The sequence below is a fragment of the Castor canadensis genome, chromosome 3, assembly GCF_047511655.1.
Source record: "Castor canadensis chromosome 3, mCasCan1.hap1v2, whole genome shotgun sequence".
Classification (NCBI taxonomy): Eukaryota; Metazoa; Chordata; class Mammalia; order Rodentia; family Castoridae; genus Castor; species Castor canadensis.
The window spans coordinates 72,066,262-72,082,722 of record NC_133388.1 but is presented as its reverse complement, the minus strand read 5'-3'; the positions used below and the strand labels follow the sequence as shown (position 1 = coordinate 72,082,722).

The following is a 16,461-nucleotide window of genomic DNA, read 5'->3' as shown; positions in this document are numbered from 1 at the left end:
AGGGTAGGACATTTTGTAGCAGAAATGTAGAAACTAGCTTTTGAATCATTGCAGTTATATTCCCTGGTCCAGCCCTGCCCCCCAATCCAACTCAGTACAGAAAAATCCAGTTTCACTCTTCCATTTGATAGCTCCTTTATCTTGGGCTTATTCAGAGTTTCTCTGAATATACATCACCAGTTCCCTTAAAGTCAGATTTTCCATTTTTAAGGTATGTTTCTCCTTTTAAAATAACCCAAGACTCCTATTCTGTAGTTTGATTTTTCTTGTCTTATAAATTCTTTATAATAAAAGCAGTTTTCCTCCCCCAAATAAACCGAATGCTTCTAGAACTGTAAAGGCCCCCTTCCCAGGAACCCACTACATTCAGCTGCCTTGTATACCTCCAAATGTGAGGTCACCTATCGTCAACAGACACTTCATTCTCTACCCTCCATCCTCTCTCTGCAGCATTCAATACTACTGATCACTGTTCTTTGAGAGGCACTGTTCCTTGACTTCCATACTGCATGTTGCTTTGGTATTCCTCTCAGTTGTGTTGCTGTCCAGGGTTCTGTCTTAGTTTCCTAGGCATCTTATCTGCACTTCCTGCATGACCCTGACAGTCAGTTCCATGGCTTCTTAAAGGGAATAAAGATGCCGACAACATGGCAGCTGTTCATTTCCAACCAGAAGCTCTCTCCTGGTCTCCAAACCCATACACAGCACCATGTTATCCATGGCTGTGGATATGGACTCCAGTGAATGGTACAGGACCCAAACTGATCAGTCCAGTTCGTGGCATGCACTACAAGCTCAGTGCACTGCACACCACATGAGTGAGTGGGTAACAAATGGATATACAGGCGAAGCAGACTACATTCTAGAAAGTAAACTGGCCTCTGAACAGGCTTGTGTGAAAGTGTGGATGGCGGTACTGTTACTGTGCTCTGCTAAACTGTGACAGCCACAACTCTACCTGAAATTTGTCCTAACTTTCTAATCATTCTTTTGACTTCATGGTTTTTAGGTTCACTGTTTACTTATTCTGACTGATCTTTGTGCTGTTTTACTTCTGCCTTAGTATTCTTGTGCCTTAGCCTTTGCTTTCTTCATATGCCCCACAAACCACAAAACCTTTAATTCTAGGTATAGCCTGACTTTTGTGAGGGGATACTTGGTATTTAGTGTGTGTGTGTGTATGCCTCTGTGTGTGTAGGTGTGTGCATGCGTATGTGTGCACATTTTAACTGGAGTTCAAATAAAGAGTCCAAAAATAAGCAATGACCTATGTCTAGTAATATTAATTAGACAACTGAAACAAGCTCACCCTTCAAAAAACTGTGTTTACATTTATATATGTGAACACTTTATGTACTTTGATTCTGTTGTCATTTTGCTATTTTTAAACTTCTGCAGCTTATGTGCAGTGTGTTCAGGGTTCTTGTGGACACAAACTAAATTGTGACTGTGACAGTAAAGGAGTGAGCCCTTCCAGTGTGAGCTCCACAAATACGCTCACATTGCTGGGTTTTAGAAATGTTGCATGCTTCATTTCTTCAAAAGCAGCCCACTGCTTTATGTCAAGATTCTGAGTCTTTCAGGTTTACTGAGGAGAAAACTTTATTTGCCAAATTATGAAGTTTTCTTGCTATGTAGTGATAATATCTATATTTTTTCAAGTGTATGCTGGAAAGAGGATATGCTGACTCAAGTCAGGGAGCTTACGTAAGCTAGCATAAACATTTTGTGAACAAGGGACACACCAGGTCTAGAGTCTCATGCAAATTTCCATTTCCATTTTTTGCCTAATTGTTGAATTAGGCAGAATATGTAGCTCTTTCCATCCTTCTATGTATGGGTCAGGGAGCTTTTGAAAAGAAGGAAAATATGTTGATCATATGATAGTAATCAGTCATTTAGCAGAATTTTAGAAGGTCCTCTAAGAGGTTTCTTTACTTTTTTTTTTTTGTATTTGTATCATTTTTTTCATTGACTTAAATATTCTTTGTAGTCACCACCAAACTAAGGTAATGAGTTGGGATAGACACAGTAAAGTTAACCATAGAGACACTATGTCTTAAGATATTTTTATATCCTTGAATACTTGTTGGAACAACAAAAAAGTAAAAGGAAAACAATGCTTTAACATAAAAAAAAATAAGTTCAAATACAAGTGGGAACTACAAAGACCTATTTCTTCCTGTGCCCTAAAGGAAACTGGCATAGAGAGCATGTCAGACAGATTACCAAGAACCTACAGCCAAATTACAGACCCTACTCTTTTTAGAATAGTTATTCTATCCATTATTACAACTTTTATTAATTCAGAAATAATCGAAGTGGATTCCCTTATTACTCTTCCAATTAGTTAAACACAGTTATAAATTTATTTATTATTTTGGTCTCTTACACAGATTGAAGCAATTCTTCCATGAGTTTTATTCATATTTCATATATACAAATGTGTTTAATGTGGGATTAGGAGAAGAAGCAAAGACTTTATGTAAAATCTAGTGGTGACCTTTTAAGGACTAGGAGATGAAAACCTGTCCCAGGGCAGCTTCATTTAGTCATCAGAACCCTGATGGCAGTGTTTTGTGTTTGGGTTTGTTTTGTTTTCCCCAACATATGTGTTTAAATGTGTTAGAAACCTCTGGAAGTATTTAGAGAAATGTTTGTGCTGCTTAATTCCCCACACAAATGGTAATTTCATGGCAGTTCTTGAAATAAACATTTTTAAATTTGAAAATATTTTGTGACTCTTTCCATTACAAAAACAAATGTTTAAAACTCAGAGTAAAATGTGAACCTAATTGAAACCTAATGACAGTTCTCTGAAAAATGTGAGTTTGTACCTAGTTGTAGTGCTACCATTTTGGTTCTGCTTTTTTTTTTTTTTTTCACAAGATCTACATAGGAAGTTGTGATAAATTGTTCCATATCTGTAATTGAGGTTGCCTCCTGGTCATTGATAGTGTGTGTACTCTGTGATATCCCACAGGACCCCACCATCCTCCTCCTTGTCACTCTGCCTTCTTCGTCATCATCATGAATGCAGTATACACTGAGCTGTCTCAGACATGGTGTTAAGAGTTTTATACACATTCTCTCATTTGAGTCCTGCAGTAACCTCTGAGGAAGGTGTGCCATATCCCCATTTTACCTGCGAGGAACTGAGTCTTTTAGGAGATAAAGAACTCTGCTAATCAGTCATAGTCTTATTTACATTCCTTTTAGGATGCTAATTTTTGAGATAAATAAAAGGTAAGAAAGTGAAGAGAGTGAATCAGAAGTTCAAATATGGGCTAGCATATGATATGCTGTGCATCAAGTATAACACAAGTTAAAATCCTCCTAAATAATAAAACACAAATATAAAGTTCACCCAATAATTCAGTATGCATGGAGTTCAAGGAAGCATTTTTTTTTAAAAAAGAAGCTGAACTCACAAACATTTCTTAGAATAGTATGCTGCTTCTTGGTGTTAATGAGAAATTGGATCTGTATTTAGTGTAAGGTCTTACTGTATTGAAGGGATGCAGAGGACACAAGAGTGATGAAAAGTTTTGAAGAATTTTCTCTGACTTATAGAGGATTATACCAAAAAATTAGTTGGTTGATTAATATTGGTTTGAATTGAAAAACATAAAGACTGGATTTTTAATTATTTGTTATTAAAAATGAAATTGAAATAAGCACAACTGATTTATTTTCTGCCTACAAATAACAACATCAGCATAAAGGTAGAGCTAGACAAACCATTGAACAAATTATTAAAAAATGATGAAAAATGTCTTAATAGGAAGAGATGTGCTTATAATGACACTGTCTTAAATGGAAATACTAACAAGAGGTAGGTCGCTAACACTATATGAAATCTAAGAAAACACTAATGCTTAGGAATTTACACCACAGCTTTAAAGTACGTATTTCTTTCTAATTCACCATCATTTCATAGCCTTCTCTTCTGAAAGGTTTTTTGGTTCTTGGTGAACTCAGGGCTTTGCTCTAGCAAAGCAGGCACTCTACTGCCTGGAGCCACACTTCCAGCCCATTTTGCTCTGGTTATTTTGGAGATGGAGTCTCTTGAACTTTTGCCTAGGCCGGCCTTCAACCGTGATCCTCCTGATTTCTCTCCCATGTACCTGAGATTACAGGCGTGAGCCACTAATGCCCAGCTGAGAGTTCTTATTGTTTAAAAGTATACTTTCCAAAGCTAAAAAATTTGCTTTAAAAGTGCACACAGTTCAGAATGCTAGTAAATAATGGCAAAATGGGGTCTTTTCTGTGCTTGCTATAATCGGCTCCATATTAGCTATTAGATTTTAAATACAGAGTAACATTTGATAAGAGGAGCTTTGCCAAGTGGAAAGAAGGCAGCAGATAAGGACATCAAATTGAAATAATGAGCTGTTAAAAAAAGATAGTGGATCAGGCTGTTCCGAGGTAATTCATGGGAGAGAAAAGGATGAGAGAAACTTTGAGTTTGGGTTCTCGGTTTTTTTTTTAAAAGAGAGTTTCTCCTTTTACCTCATAATGTTCTGGCTGTGAAGGAAGAAGATGGAGTGGACGTGACTTGAACGGGTGGCACAAGGAAGACTTCCTCTCCTGGAGGGTCACAGCTTCCAGTCATTCCATCCTTCTTACCCAAGAGGGATGATCCAGGAAGCAGCAGTCACTAGTGTCAGGATCGACTTTGAAGTTAGCAGAATTGGACCATCTGTTTTGATGTTTAAATTAATTTTACATTTGAAATTAACATGCAATATTCAACCTGGTTGATTAATTTAGTAGATGGTTTAGTAAGATAATGCATGAGAAAGTACTTTATAGATTCTAAAGTTCTGTAAAAGTACCAAGCAATATGACAATAGCCTGACATAGCTAATTAATACTGTCGTTGTTGATACACAAAAAAGAAAAACAGATCAGGGAGAAGCCATAGTTTGGAATACCCAAGACACCAATAGTTAATGGAAGATTCAGTTTTTCACTTTTCTTCCTTGAGACAGCGAAAAACAATATTCAAAGAATAATCATGTTGCCATTACTAAAATGCAAATTCTTAAGTGGTCATTTTTGTAAAAATAATGATCAGGATATGGACAAAACGACTGCTAATACCAAAACAATACTGTCTCCAGTTGGGAACTAAGTGACTTAGCTAAGGTCCCACAGCCAGCAAACTTTATAGCCATGATTCCAACCCAGGTGTTTTGGACTCCAGATCCCAGTTTTCCACCTGATATGCCATGTTCTTTATGCCAAAGTGCTGGACTTCTCCTCTTCCCTATTATTTTTTAATTTTTGTAGTACTGGGGTTTGAACTGAAGGCCTTGTGCTTGATAGGGCAGCGCTCTACTGCTTGAGCCATGCCCCCAGCCTTTTTGCTTTAGGTACTTTTCTGATAGAGTTTTGTGTTTATACCTGGCCTGGCATGGACCACGATCCTCCTATTTATGCTTCTTGCATAGCTAGAATGACAGGTGTGCTCCTTTGTGCCCAGCGTTTATTGATCAAGGTGAGATCTCACTAACTTGTTTGCCTTGACTGGGGGCTGGCCTTGAACCATGATCTTCTTGATCTCCACCTCCCAAGTAGGTAGAATTCCAGGTGTGAGCCATTGCACCTACCCCACATTACTTTTTTACTTTTTGGTTGAGGTGGAGTCTCTCTATGTTGCCCAGGTTGGCTTTGAACTGGGCTCAAGCAGGTCTCCTACCTCAGCCTCCTGAGTAGCTAGGGCTACTGCTGTGCACCACTGTACCTGGCTTCTCACCTTATTTTGTCCATTCCTTTAATTTAAAGAGAATCCAATTATTAAATATGCATATGTAATGGACTGTAAATAGAGAATGAAATATCTCAATGAAGATTTTAAGATTTCCTGTGAACAGAGGAAATTCTGAAGATTTAATGGACATATCTGTTACATATCAGGTAGCTTATTTATTCTGTCAGGGAAAGTTTAAGAGATGTAATTAGAGAAAAAAAAATGATAGTTTTTGAAGTCTAACAAAACAGACTTTAAAATTCTTAATATACCTGCTATAAAATGCAAATATATACAAATATTTTGTATATATTTAAAAGTATAATTCTGGGGGTGATCTATCTGGTGTCTTGTATATGTATTTATATCAGTTAATTTATTGGTTTTATGTTTATATGGATTACATGTATCTTAAATCCAGTAATAAACTTAATAATGGCACATTTCCAAACTTTAAACCACATTACTTTTCCTAAGAAGTATGTTTATGCGACAACATTTATTAGCTAACAGCATTTCTGAGGGGCAGGACTATTTGAGACCTACCTGCATTGGTTCTGGGTCAGGCCCTCTCCTGGTGTAGGAATCAAATGTGGAGGCTGGAATATTCACTTCTGTGGTGCTCTGTATGCATAGTTCAGCCTCCTGTGGCTCTTGTCTAACACTGTCAGTTCCTCCCTCCTAGGCCTCCCCACAGGCTGCCTAGTTGTCCTCAAAATGGCACTTGGTTCACATCAGAAGAGAGGGAGAAGGAGAGAGACATGAGAGAGAGAGAGAGAGAGTGAGAGAGAGAGAGAGAGAGAGAGAGAGAGAGAAGGGGGGAGGAAGAGAGAAGAGAAGTTTTCTAGAACTCATCTTAAATATCATGCCATATTTCTGTTGGTCAGAAACCAACCCTGGTCCAGTGTAGGTGTGAAGTACACAGGTTATGAAGCACTAGGAGGTGGGGATTATTGGGGACCATCTTGGAGACTGATTACCACAATTGTTTCCTTAGGAAAAAGTTGTATTCATAAGATCCCAAAGCTTGATGAGGAAACATCACCTCTATTGTGCCAAAAAATTTTAGTTTAAAACTAAATTGTGTAAACCAAATTCTCTTCCAATTTAGCACATGGGTAGTACTTGCTGATTTGTAGCTTCAGATAGAATTTGTTATATCGGACTGAAAAGCAATTTTTAATGGAGGAAAAACTATCAGTACTGGAGTCAAATGTCCACTGTGCCACTTCTGAATCTCAGTTTTCTTATTTGTAAAATAAAATTGATGCCAGCCTTGAAGAATTGTTAAGATCCTGACTTGGTGACAGAAAATAAATGGCAAGGAGTGGAATTTGTAGGTGAATGCACAAACAAATGTTTACCTTCAGGAACAGCTTTTATAAAAAAAAAAAAGATGCATCAAAATTTATTTTTAGTGCTTGCCACAACTCAGAAAATAATGTCAAGTAAGATTGCCACTTTTAACTAAATCAGTAAAAATGAGGCCATGTTAGTAATAACTGAAAATGATATAATGAGGCTAACTGAGAAGAGCAGGGAGACTCTGACTTTAAAGAAATAAAATGAAAACTGTTCATTGAGTATTTGAAGTCAGGTGAGGTGGTTCACACCTGTAATCTAGCTACTCAGGAGGTGGAGATTGGGAGGACTGAGGTTTAAGATCAGCTAAGACAAAAAGTTAGGGAGATTCCATCTCTACACATAGCCAGGTGTGGTGGTACATGCCTGTCATCCCTACTACTTAGGAAACTAAATAGGAGGATCATGTTCCAGGCTGACCTGAGCAAAAACGTGAGACCCTATCCAAAAAATAACTAAAAGCAAAAAGGACTCACCTGCCTAGCAAACACGAGTCCCTATGTTCAAACCTTGGTACCACCACCAATAAAACAAAACAAAAACATTTGTAATTGTAGGGAGAAATATTTTAAAACACATTGAGATACTTGGAAAACAATAAATATTATTTTTAAAACCAGAAGAAAATTGCAAAACAGGATTAAAAAAATTAAAAGCTTGTTAGTGGTAAAGCAACTGAATTTGGTTTTGATACTTTTTTCAATTGTCCTGTATTATAGATTGGTAAATTAATTTCTGAAAATTCTCAATTTTTGAGGGAAGGCAAAATGTTTGTCCTGTCAGTTTTGTTGTTTCTGCTTTCAGTTTCTGTTGTTCTTGAACACTGTGACTTGGTTAATTCTCCCATCCACAGACCTGACATAATAGCCTCATTTTAATTTAAAAAAAATTGATTCTTCTACAAAAGTTTCATAGTTTCTCTTATATCCCCAAAGAATAGTTTTTTTCCTCTTCCCTTTCTATTGCTAAGGAAAACATTCGTTTAGAAAGTTCATACAACATATATGAAACAGTTGTAGTAATTACCGTATTATATTCATTTCTGAGGGCTGGACTGCTTAAACAACACAGCTTTGTTGTCTCATTCTAGAGACTGGAAGTCCAAGATCCCTCTCAAGGTTGTGAGGGAAAGTGGGTCCTCTCTTTTGGGTTTGCTGGCAGTTTTTGCTTTCTTTGGCTTGTTGATACATCTCTACTTGTGTATTCTCCCTCCCCTTCCATCTACAAATTTCTCTTTTGTGTGACTACACCCACAGCCCACCATAATGACTTCACCTTCACAATATCAGCCCATACTGAATGTTCACCCATTTTGAAATATTTTAATCTTGTATATAGCAATAAGATGATTACTCTTAATCAGTTGTTGCTATTCTTTGAGTGGTGACAGACATCTATCAGTGTGACTCTTGGTTAGCCTGAGCTGTGTAAAAAACTGCCGGTATAATATGGGCTAAAGGCAAAGAAACTTGATGTTTGAGTTACCCTATTAGCTTACTAGGGAATGAATGTAAGACTTTTCTTAGTTTCAAATTGAAAATATTTTATGCCTGTCTTCATCTTTGAAGATTCCTAAAGATCATTTGCTCAATGAAAAAAATACACACACACACACACACACAATGCCTTTGCTGAAATCTGTAGCATAAAAGAACAGTTAAATTAAATTCCTTGTAATCACGTTTGGTTTTAATTAAAGTCTTCAACCCTGTAAGTACAGATGGTTGCCAAATTTCAAATGACCCATGGTAAATCCAGCAGGTCGCCCTTGCTCACCCATCACTCTCTCCCTCATTAAAATCCTGGCTGTGTCTACTGTGGAACCTACTGTAGGAAAGGGGAAAAGGAAAGAAGGAACACTTTGCCACATGGAAGATCCTTCAGACTTCTTTGTTGAACAAAATATGTTTTTAGAAGGGTCACTGAGAACCATGAGTTCAGGAATGGGAAGTGGTTAGAAGTGACAGATGGATTAGGATTTGGTTGCACAGGGTATTTCAAGTTGTTTATTCATAAGACCTCTTGTTCCTGAGCTCCATAACCAATAGAAAGCTCCTTTACCTAAAATGCGTGTCTCATTTTCGTGTTAGTACTTACTCTCTTTTAGAAGGTAGATATTCCTGAACAGTCTTCTTGCAAGTTAGTTTGATCACTTTGCCTATTTCCTTATATTGGAGGTAAAGTAAGTTTTGCTTGGGGTTGTAGGGTGGGAAAGGGGATGATTTTGGTGGTAGAATGAGACAGGGAAAGGGTGATTAAATTTCTTAGTGTCTAGGAAAGAGCAGATTCTATATGAAGCAAACATTCTAAGAACACATTCATCTGTTTGAAGTGTTTGCCTTGAGCTAACTCTAAACCCAAACAAGGAGTGAAGTAGAGTGGGGTTGATGTTTCTTTAAAAATAAATTTTTTAAAATTTCCTTTTTTCATTGGGATTCTGTGTTTCATAATTCTTTCTGCCACTTTAAGGTTAAATAGGCACCTGGGCTTGATCAGATACCTAACCACAATTTAAAAAGTTATTTGTTTGAAAAATTGTTCTAAGTTTCATAGAAATAGGAACTTTCAGAATTTTATTTGTATGTAAGTTTGGAATCACTTGTAAATGAAAATCCATTTATAGTTTTACAAGTATATTTTGAATGTTGAATGCCATTTCAACGGCAAGGACACCCAGATGAAATAACTGTTTCAAGTGCTGACATCTGAAATAAGACTAGGGCATAACTTAAATGTGTATATTTTTACTTTCTATATAAAGTTTTATTTTCTATAAATTACTTTATTTGAAGTCAAGAAGCCTATTGAATGGATTTCTCTTCTGCTGGCACACAGTACATTGTCTTGCATATAGTGAGTGACCAGTTAATGTTGAGGAACAAATGAGTGGATGGTCATTTAGAATCTGCACAGGCATGTACATGAGATTTGTGAATTTGATTATTGTCATTTAAGTCACAAAGGAGGTTATCTTTAATTCACAAAATAAGTGTTTAATTGGGTACTGATGATTGCCAGCCACTGCTCTGAGTGCTCTGTAGGGCCTGCAATGAGCAAAACAGTACTTTCACTCTTGAGGAGTTTACTTTCCATGGAAAAGGAGGGTAAGAGTAACATATGAGAGATGTAACTAAAGTATAGATGAAGTACTTTGGTACGTCAGCAGAGTAAGACTAATTCAGGTGTGCCAGTTGTAGAAGCTCATGAATGTAATCCTACCTACTTAGGAGGCAGCAGAGATCAGGAGGATTGTGGTTTGAGGCCAGCCCAGACAAAAAGTTTGAGACCTTCATCTCAACCAATAGCTGGGTGCTATGGTGTGTGCCTGCCATCCCAACTACACTGGGAAGCACAAATGGAAGGATTGCAGTCCAGGCCAGCCTGGGCATAAGGCGAGACCCTATCTCAAAAATAACCAATTCAAGAAGGTTTGGGGGTGTGTGGCTTACCAGGTAGATCACCTGCCTGCTAAGTGTGAGGCCCTGAATTCAACCCCCAATTCTGTCAAAAAAAGAAAATTCAGATGTTTGGTAATAATTGAATTTGAATTTAGAAATGTGGTGAAGAAGAAGATGGGATAGTCCCCTCTATATCTGTGGAATATGGGTTCCGTATCTGTGGTTCTGCATGGATTCAACCGACCATGAACTGACAATAATAAAAAAAATATAGCATCTGAGCTGAACATGTGCAGACCTTTTCCCTCGCCATTATTCCCTAAACAATAGAATATAGCAACTACTACATGGCATTTACATAGGATCAGGTCTAATAAGTAATCTAGACATTTAAACTGTACGGGAGGATGTGTGTAGGTTATATGTCATTTCATGCAAGGGACTTGAGCATATGTGGGTTTTGGTATTTGCAAGAGCCCCCAGATTCTAAGGGACAACTAAGGCATGCTTCCCACTGCATATAACAGAAAAATGGCAAGTAGTGGCTTATAGATTAATTTTTTTGCGTCATTTGAAGTATACAGTTAGGTGACCATTGACATCGGTTTAACTACTGGCCAGAACTGGTGTCTCCCATGGTTCTTTTGGCCTCTTCTCCATGATTATCCAGGCCCATTATATGTCTCTCAAGGGAGAAAAGGTGAGCACGTGGAGGGATTGGTACTTTCAAACTTTTTATTAAAAAAGCAAAGGCTTTCCTAGAAGTCCAAGCTGACTTCTGCATCTCAATGGTCAGAACAGGGCCACTTGATCATCTTTAATTATCATGGTATTATTCAAATTATATTGGGAAGATGTAAAAGAAAGGCAAACCCAGACAAAAACAACATACAGACACAAAAGAATAAACTAGAATAAACTTGCCAAGGGTTTTTTTAGTGTTACTAATGACAATAAATATAGGAAGAGTATTTGATCACTAAAGTAATCTGTCAGAATTTAGTAGGTAATCAGTCATGATCTTTAAATTTGTCTGTTAGAGGATACTATTGGTAAGATAGCTTTTCGCTGAACCATATTAGTGTAAAAGTCTGTAACAAGCACTAAAATGATTAAAGATTCTTGAAGATCAACTCTTTTGACACTATCAGCCTAGATAACTGATATTACCAGCTGGATTATTCCTGGTCTCTATTTAGGAAGTATGTTTTTTTTCTTTAAGTTTCTAGAAGAGACTTGTTTTTGTTGTTTCTTTCAAATGGTCATAGTCATTTTTGTTGATGTCAACAGACAAGATTTTTTCAAGAGGCATCTTTACTATTTTTAATCACTAGACCGATGTGATGGAGTGAAAGGTGCTTACAATTTATTATTAAATTACTATTATGACAGTTTTCATTTAAAAATGTTGAAGTAGAGGAATGTGAAGTCCTTTGCTCAAAGGAAGACTCCAAATAGGATAGATGATGGAGAACTGGTACCTGCTATCATTAATAAAATGACAGTAGCTCTGCATTTTTATAGCTTTTCTACTTATCAAAGGTGATTTTCTTCATTGTTGTTGGTGGTGGTGGTGCTGTGTGTGTGTGTGTGTGTGTGTGTGTGTGTGTGTATGTGTGTGTTTCCTGACCCACTGTAACCTTATACTTTTTCTTCTGTGGGCCTCCTTGGGGACCACAACCAAGAAGGAGCAAACACAATTAAGTCCTGGTGATTGGTATATATCAGTGGCTCTCAACCATTAGTGGGCATAAAATTCCTTTGGGGAGCTTGATAAACATGAAGGCTTATGGACCTACTGATTATTAAATTAGGCAGGAATAAAGACTGGGAACCCATACATACTCCAGACAATTCTGTTGAGGTGACTCCTGGGATCCACTTTAGGAAACAGCTGCAGACAGTAAGTGAGGTGCAAGGGCAGGTAAGACACACTAGGTTCTTGTGCCTCTCATCTGCTCCTGACCTCTAAAATTAGGGGTCACCCACATGTGATGTGTGTACTTTAGGAAATTTATAAAATTACTTATTTTTGGTTCAGAAAGGGAATATGTGGAAGTTCTATTTACATTTATTTTTTAACTTTGTCTTTTAAAATTTCTTTGTGTTTTCTAATATACATATTATATTAGTTTAGTTGTACATATTTTCAATTTAGGAACAGAGTGGTACCCATGTGTGAAAAGTCTGTTATAGAAAGTGCTTTCCTGAGAGTGGTGTACAATGAAGGAAGTTTGGAGATCACTGTTTTTAATGATTTACAAGGCCAAAACCCATAGCCCGTACTAGCTCTGTGGAAGAGTTTATCATGTCCTAATTGTTTCTCATTTAGATATTGGCATTACTCAAGGCTTCTTTTGCTAGTATATGCATACACTCGGAGCACAGTGAAAGATTGAGAGGAGGAAAGGGCTTTGCCATGGATGTCAGGTAGAAATAGTATACCAAGTTGGTTATTTGTTCTAATACCTTAATTTAAACAAACCCCTCCTGAGATATCAGAAGAAAAGAATCAAGGTAACTTGGGTCTATTGGGTTCTGACTCTCACCATAGCTATTACAAGGGGTTGGTGACTTGGGGCCACTCAACAGTGGATGTGAACAAAGGCAGATGTTCTGGAAACTCTACTCGTGCTTTGTCTTTAACCCTTGCTGGAACTCTTCTCTTCTGTTTGCAGTGTCCTAGAGGGTTTATCTAGTCAAGGTAAAAAACAAAAAACAAAAAACCAGTGTTTTTGCTGCAGAACTTTGTATTTTAGATTCTAACAATTAAAATGCCCAATTTGTTACCATAATTATTAATATAGTTCATTTCCCTTATTTTGAGCTGGCATCAAGATTTTTGCCTCCTGTCTTTAATTCTTTAAAACAGACTGTTTTAAACAGCAAAGATGCTGTTTTTTCATTCAAGCTTTTCTAGTATTTCTAGACATGAGACCATTTTATAAGTTCTCTCTCTCTCTTATATACAATACACATGCACAACTAATTTATTCACTTAAATCATCAATAAAAGAAGAAAAGCACACATACAATTACTGGTTTAAAAATCCTTGGCAGTTTCTGTCAATATTGTCAACCTTTTGGTAGCTGTGTAGCACAGGCAGTGCCTGGAGTTTTGAAACCCATTTCAGTTTCTAACTGTAAAAGTTCATTTCTAGGTGATAGTGTGTAGCTCAGTGGCACAGCATGTGCTTAGCATATATGAGGCTCAGATACAACAAACAAACAAAACAAAAAAATCCCTCATTTCTTATTTTAATGTTTACTTTTTCTGGTATTTCTCAGCATTATGACTGCATTGGTCTGGGTAAATTAGAGGAGATTGATAAAATTGGCACTAAACTGATAATAAATTTTACCCAACCACTAGTAACATTTATGGAGCCCATATGTGCCAGACACTGTGCTGGGTACTTCATGACCTCATTAATCTTCACAACAGGTCTCTGAGGTGGGTGCTGTTGTCATGATCCATCTTACACATGAGGAAGTAGAGACTTGGGAAGATAATAAGACTTGCCTGTAGTCACTCACTAGACTCTATATGCCAAAGGCTTATTCCTGGGGGGTTTTGGTGTGGTCTGCTTCTTAGGCTGTGCCTCATGTTATGATGAGGGTCCTGGCTTTTCTGTAAGATTGGGAGTCAGGATGGAGACAAACAAGCACAAGCTACCCTACCCCAAATCAATGGTCTGAGCTCACATGCACAGCTTGAAGAGTAGTGTTCTGCTTGTGTCGTATGTGTGTGGAGCCCTCAGACTTGTGCAAAGTAGAGGTTCTGGCTGGAAACTTCTGTCTCAAGCATAAGAAGTTGAAAAGGAGTAGGAAGTTTCCTGTGTCCATAAATCTTAGCAAATCTTAGGTCTTTGAGGACCTCTGAGCTATGGATCTGTGGGGAGGGAGGGCCACCAGACTCTTCCTGGAGGAAATTGGGTTTCTGGTACTTGAGGGACTCAGGCTCACTAGGTGTCTACATTCTGTCCCCTCAGAAATGTTCTGTTTTCACTTTCAAAACCTGTCTTCCATCCAAGACTATTAATATTTATGTATCTCAGCTTTCTCTCCTATATACTAGAATTGATAATTTTACTGTGTACTAGAGAAACATAGGATGGATTAGTAAGAAAGGTCTTCAAGTGGTTGATTTTTTTTCCTCCCCGTAAGACATAATGTCAGGTAATGATGACTTTCAGTTCTAGGCTTATATTTTCCTCAACCTCTTAGGTGACAACATTTCAAGATTATTTAGGTGTGATTTTTTTTTCAGAAGTTGAGAGGTCAGAAGTCCTGTCTGTCCTCTTGTATTTGTGTTGGGACATCATAAGGACTCAAAAAGTGATTGGTGAGTAATTTTAAAAATTGCTAAGCCATTCCAAGCTTCATTTTTCCTATCTATAAAATGAGTATACTTTACAAGGATTAAAGTGCATGATATCTTAAAGAGTTTAGTATAGTGTCTGCCACACTGAAATGTTTTCTATTGCTATTGTTATTATTCTGCTTATTGGTGTTTGTCTCCTAAAAATAATTCCCGACTCTGCACCTAAAACATATGTGTCCTCAAACAAACTTTGAGCCCTCTGTAAAATAGAGATACCAATGCCCACCTCATTAATTGTTGTAACTTTTCAATGAGATTCCGAACTGGTACAGTTACTTAGTTGTAGCGTATGTGTTACTGAATTAGATTCATTATTTCATCTAATCCTTGCCCAGATCCCTTGGGGTGGTTACCATTGTTCCCATTTTACAATGCAGAACAGCAGGGTTCAGAGAGAAAGGGTCTTAGGCTAAGGTCACATGAGTAGTAATAGCCAGTGCCTGTTTCATGGCAGACTTCTGGACTTCTGAGTCTCTGAGGCCATTTAAAAGGGCCACACACATGTACAGGCATGATTATGACATTTCTTTCTTTGGCTCTGAGGGCTGCAATATAGTATAGTCCTAGTTTGCTCTGTTTAGTGATATGTAAGTATAATTGTAGAATAAACATTTGAAGGACACACACTTTCCCAAGCTTTTCTTTGCTTTTAAATTTTTCAAACTTTTTTTTTTTAAATAATGTTTAGTCTAAAATACTGAATCTTGGGGCTGGGAGTATAGTTCAAGTTGTAGAATACTTTTCTAGTATGTTCAAGACCCTGGGTTCAATCTCAGTACCACACAAAAAAATGGATTTCTAAGATCAAGAAATAGTAAAACCATTTGACCAACATTTGGAATGTGGTTCTTTTGTGTGATGTTGCTCAGTGTGTAGGTTTTGAAGTGGCTATTAAGAAAAACTAGCTATTAAACTAGGTGGTTAGTTTAGTTTTAGGATCAGGCCAATTGACTTGTAAAAACTTTTTTTAAGTAAAAGAAATAATCTATTACTGTATCAATTTGAAAGTGGCTATATAGAGTTTCTTTGTTAACATTCTGCCAGGAGATCACGATTTTGAACATACTACATATCCCAAAATCTGGAAGCTATCATTAATTATCATATCACTGTGTTTTCCCCTGGAGTGTCTTGATTAAAAACCAATTTAAGACACAAAAAGAATGTGTTCCTAGCTTGAAATAATGTTTCTCTGACAGACCTTCCCTTGCTGGAAGTTACCCCAAAGTTGTTTGAGTGTCAGTTTCTGTGTTAATTGGCTGTCTTCAGTATTGAGAAGAGGAGGTTCTCTTATGTTGGTCTGTTGTTCCCAGAGTTGGGGGCTTTGGAAAGATTTGACTCAAACCATGAGATACTAATCCAAGCACTATATTTTAAATTAGTATTGATTGACAGGTCTCTATTCAATATAAACAGCTTGAAGGGAGGATTGCAGTTATAGAAACAGAATTTGCATTTAAGAACATTCTCCTGTACAATATAATGATTAAGTTTCACATTAATCAAAATAACAAAAAGGGGGATATTAATTTTTTTTAGTGAGTTTAAATTAGGCTACTGAA

At 37.2% G+C, this 16,461-nt stretch overlaps 1 protein-coding gene across 15 annotated transcripts in view; it reads left to right on the top strand.

Moving 5' to 3' along the window:
• Nucleotides 1–16,461, top strand: part of Npas3 (neuronal PAS domain protein 3) — an 869,823-nt gene that overhangs the window by 24,481 nt on the left and 828,881 nt on the right. Inside the window, exon 1 of one of the 15 annotated variants that reach the window (XM_074068185.1) lies at nucleotides 9,353–14,860. The exons of the other annotated variants lie outside the window; for them this stretch is intronic. The gene's annotated coding sequence lies outside the window, so the exon portion shown is untranslated. Of the gene's footprint in view, nucleotides 1–9,352; nucleotides 14,861–16,461 lie in introns of those variants that run through there. 15 annotated transcript variants of the gene reach the window in all.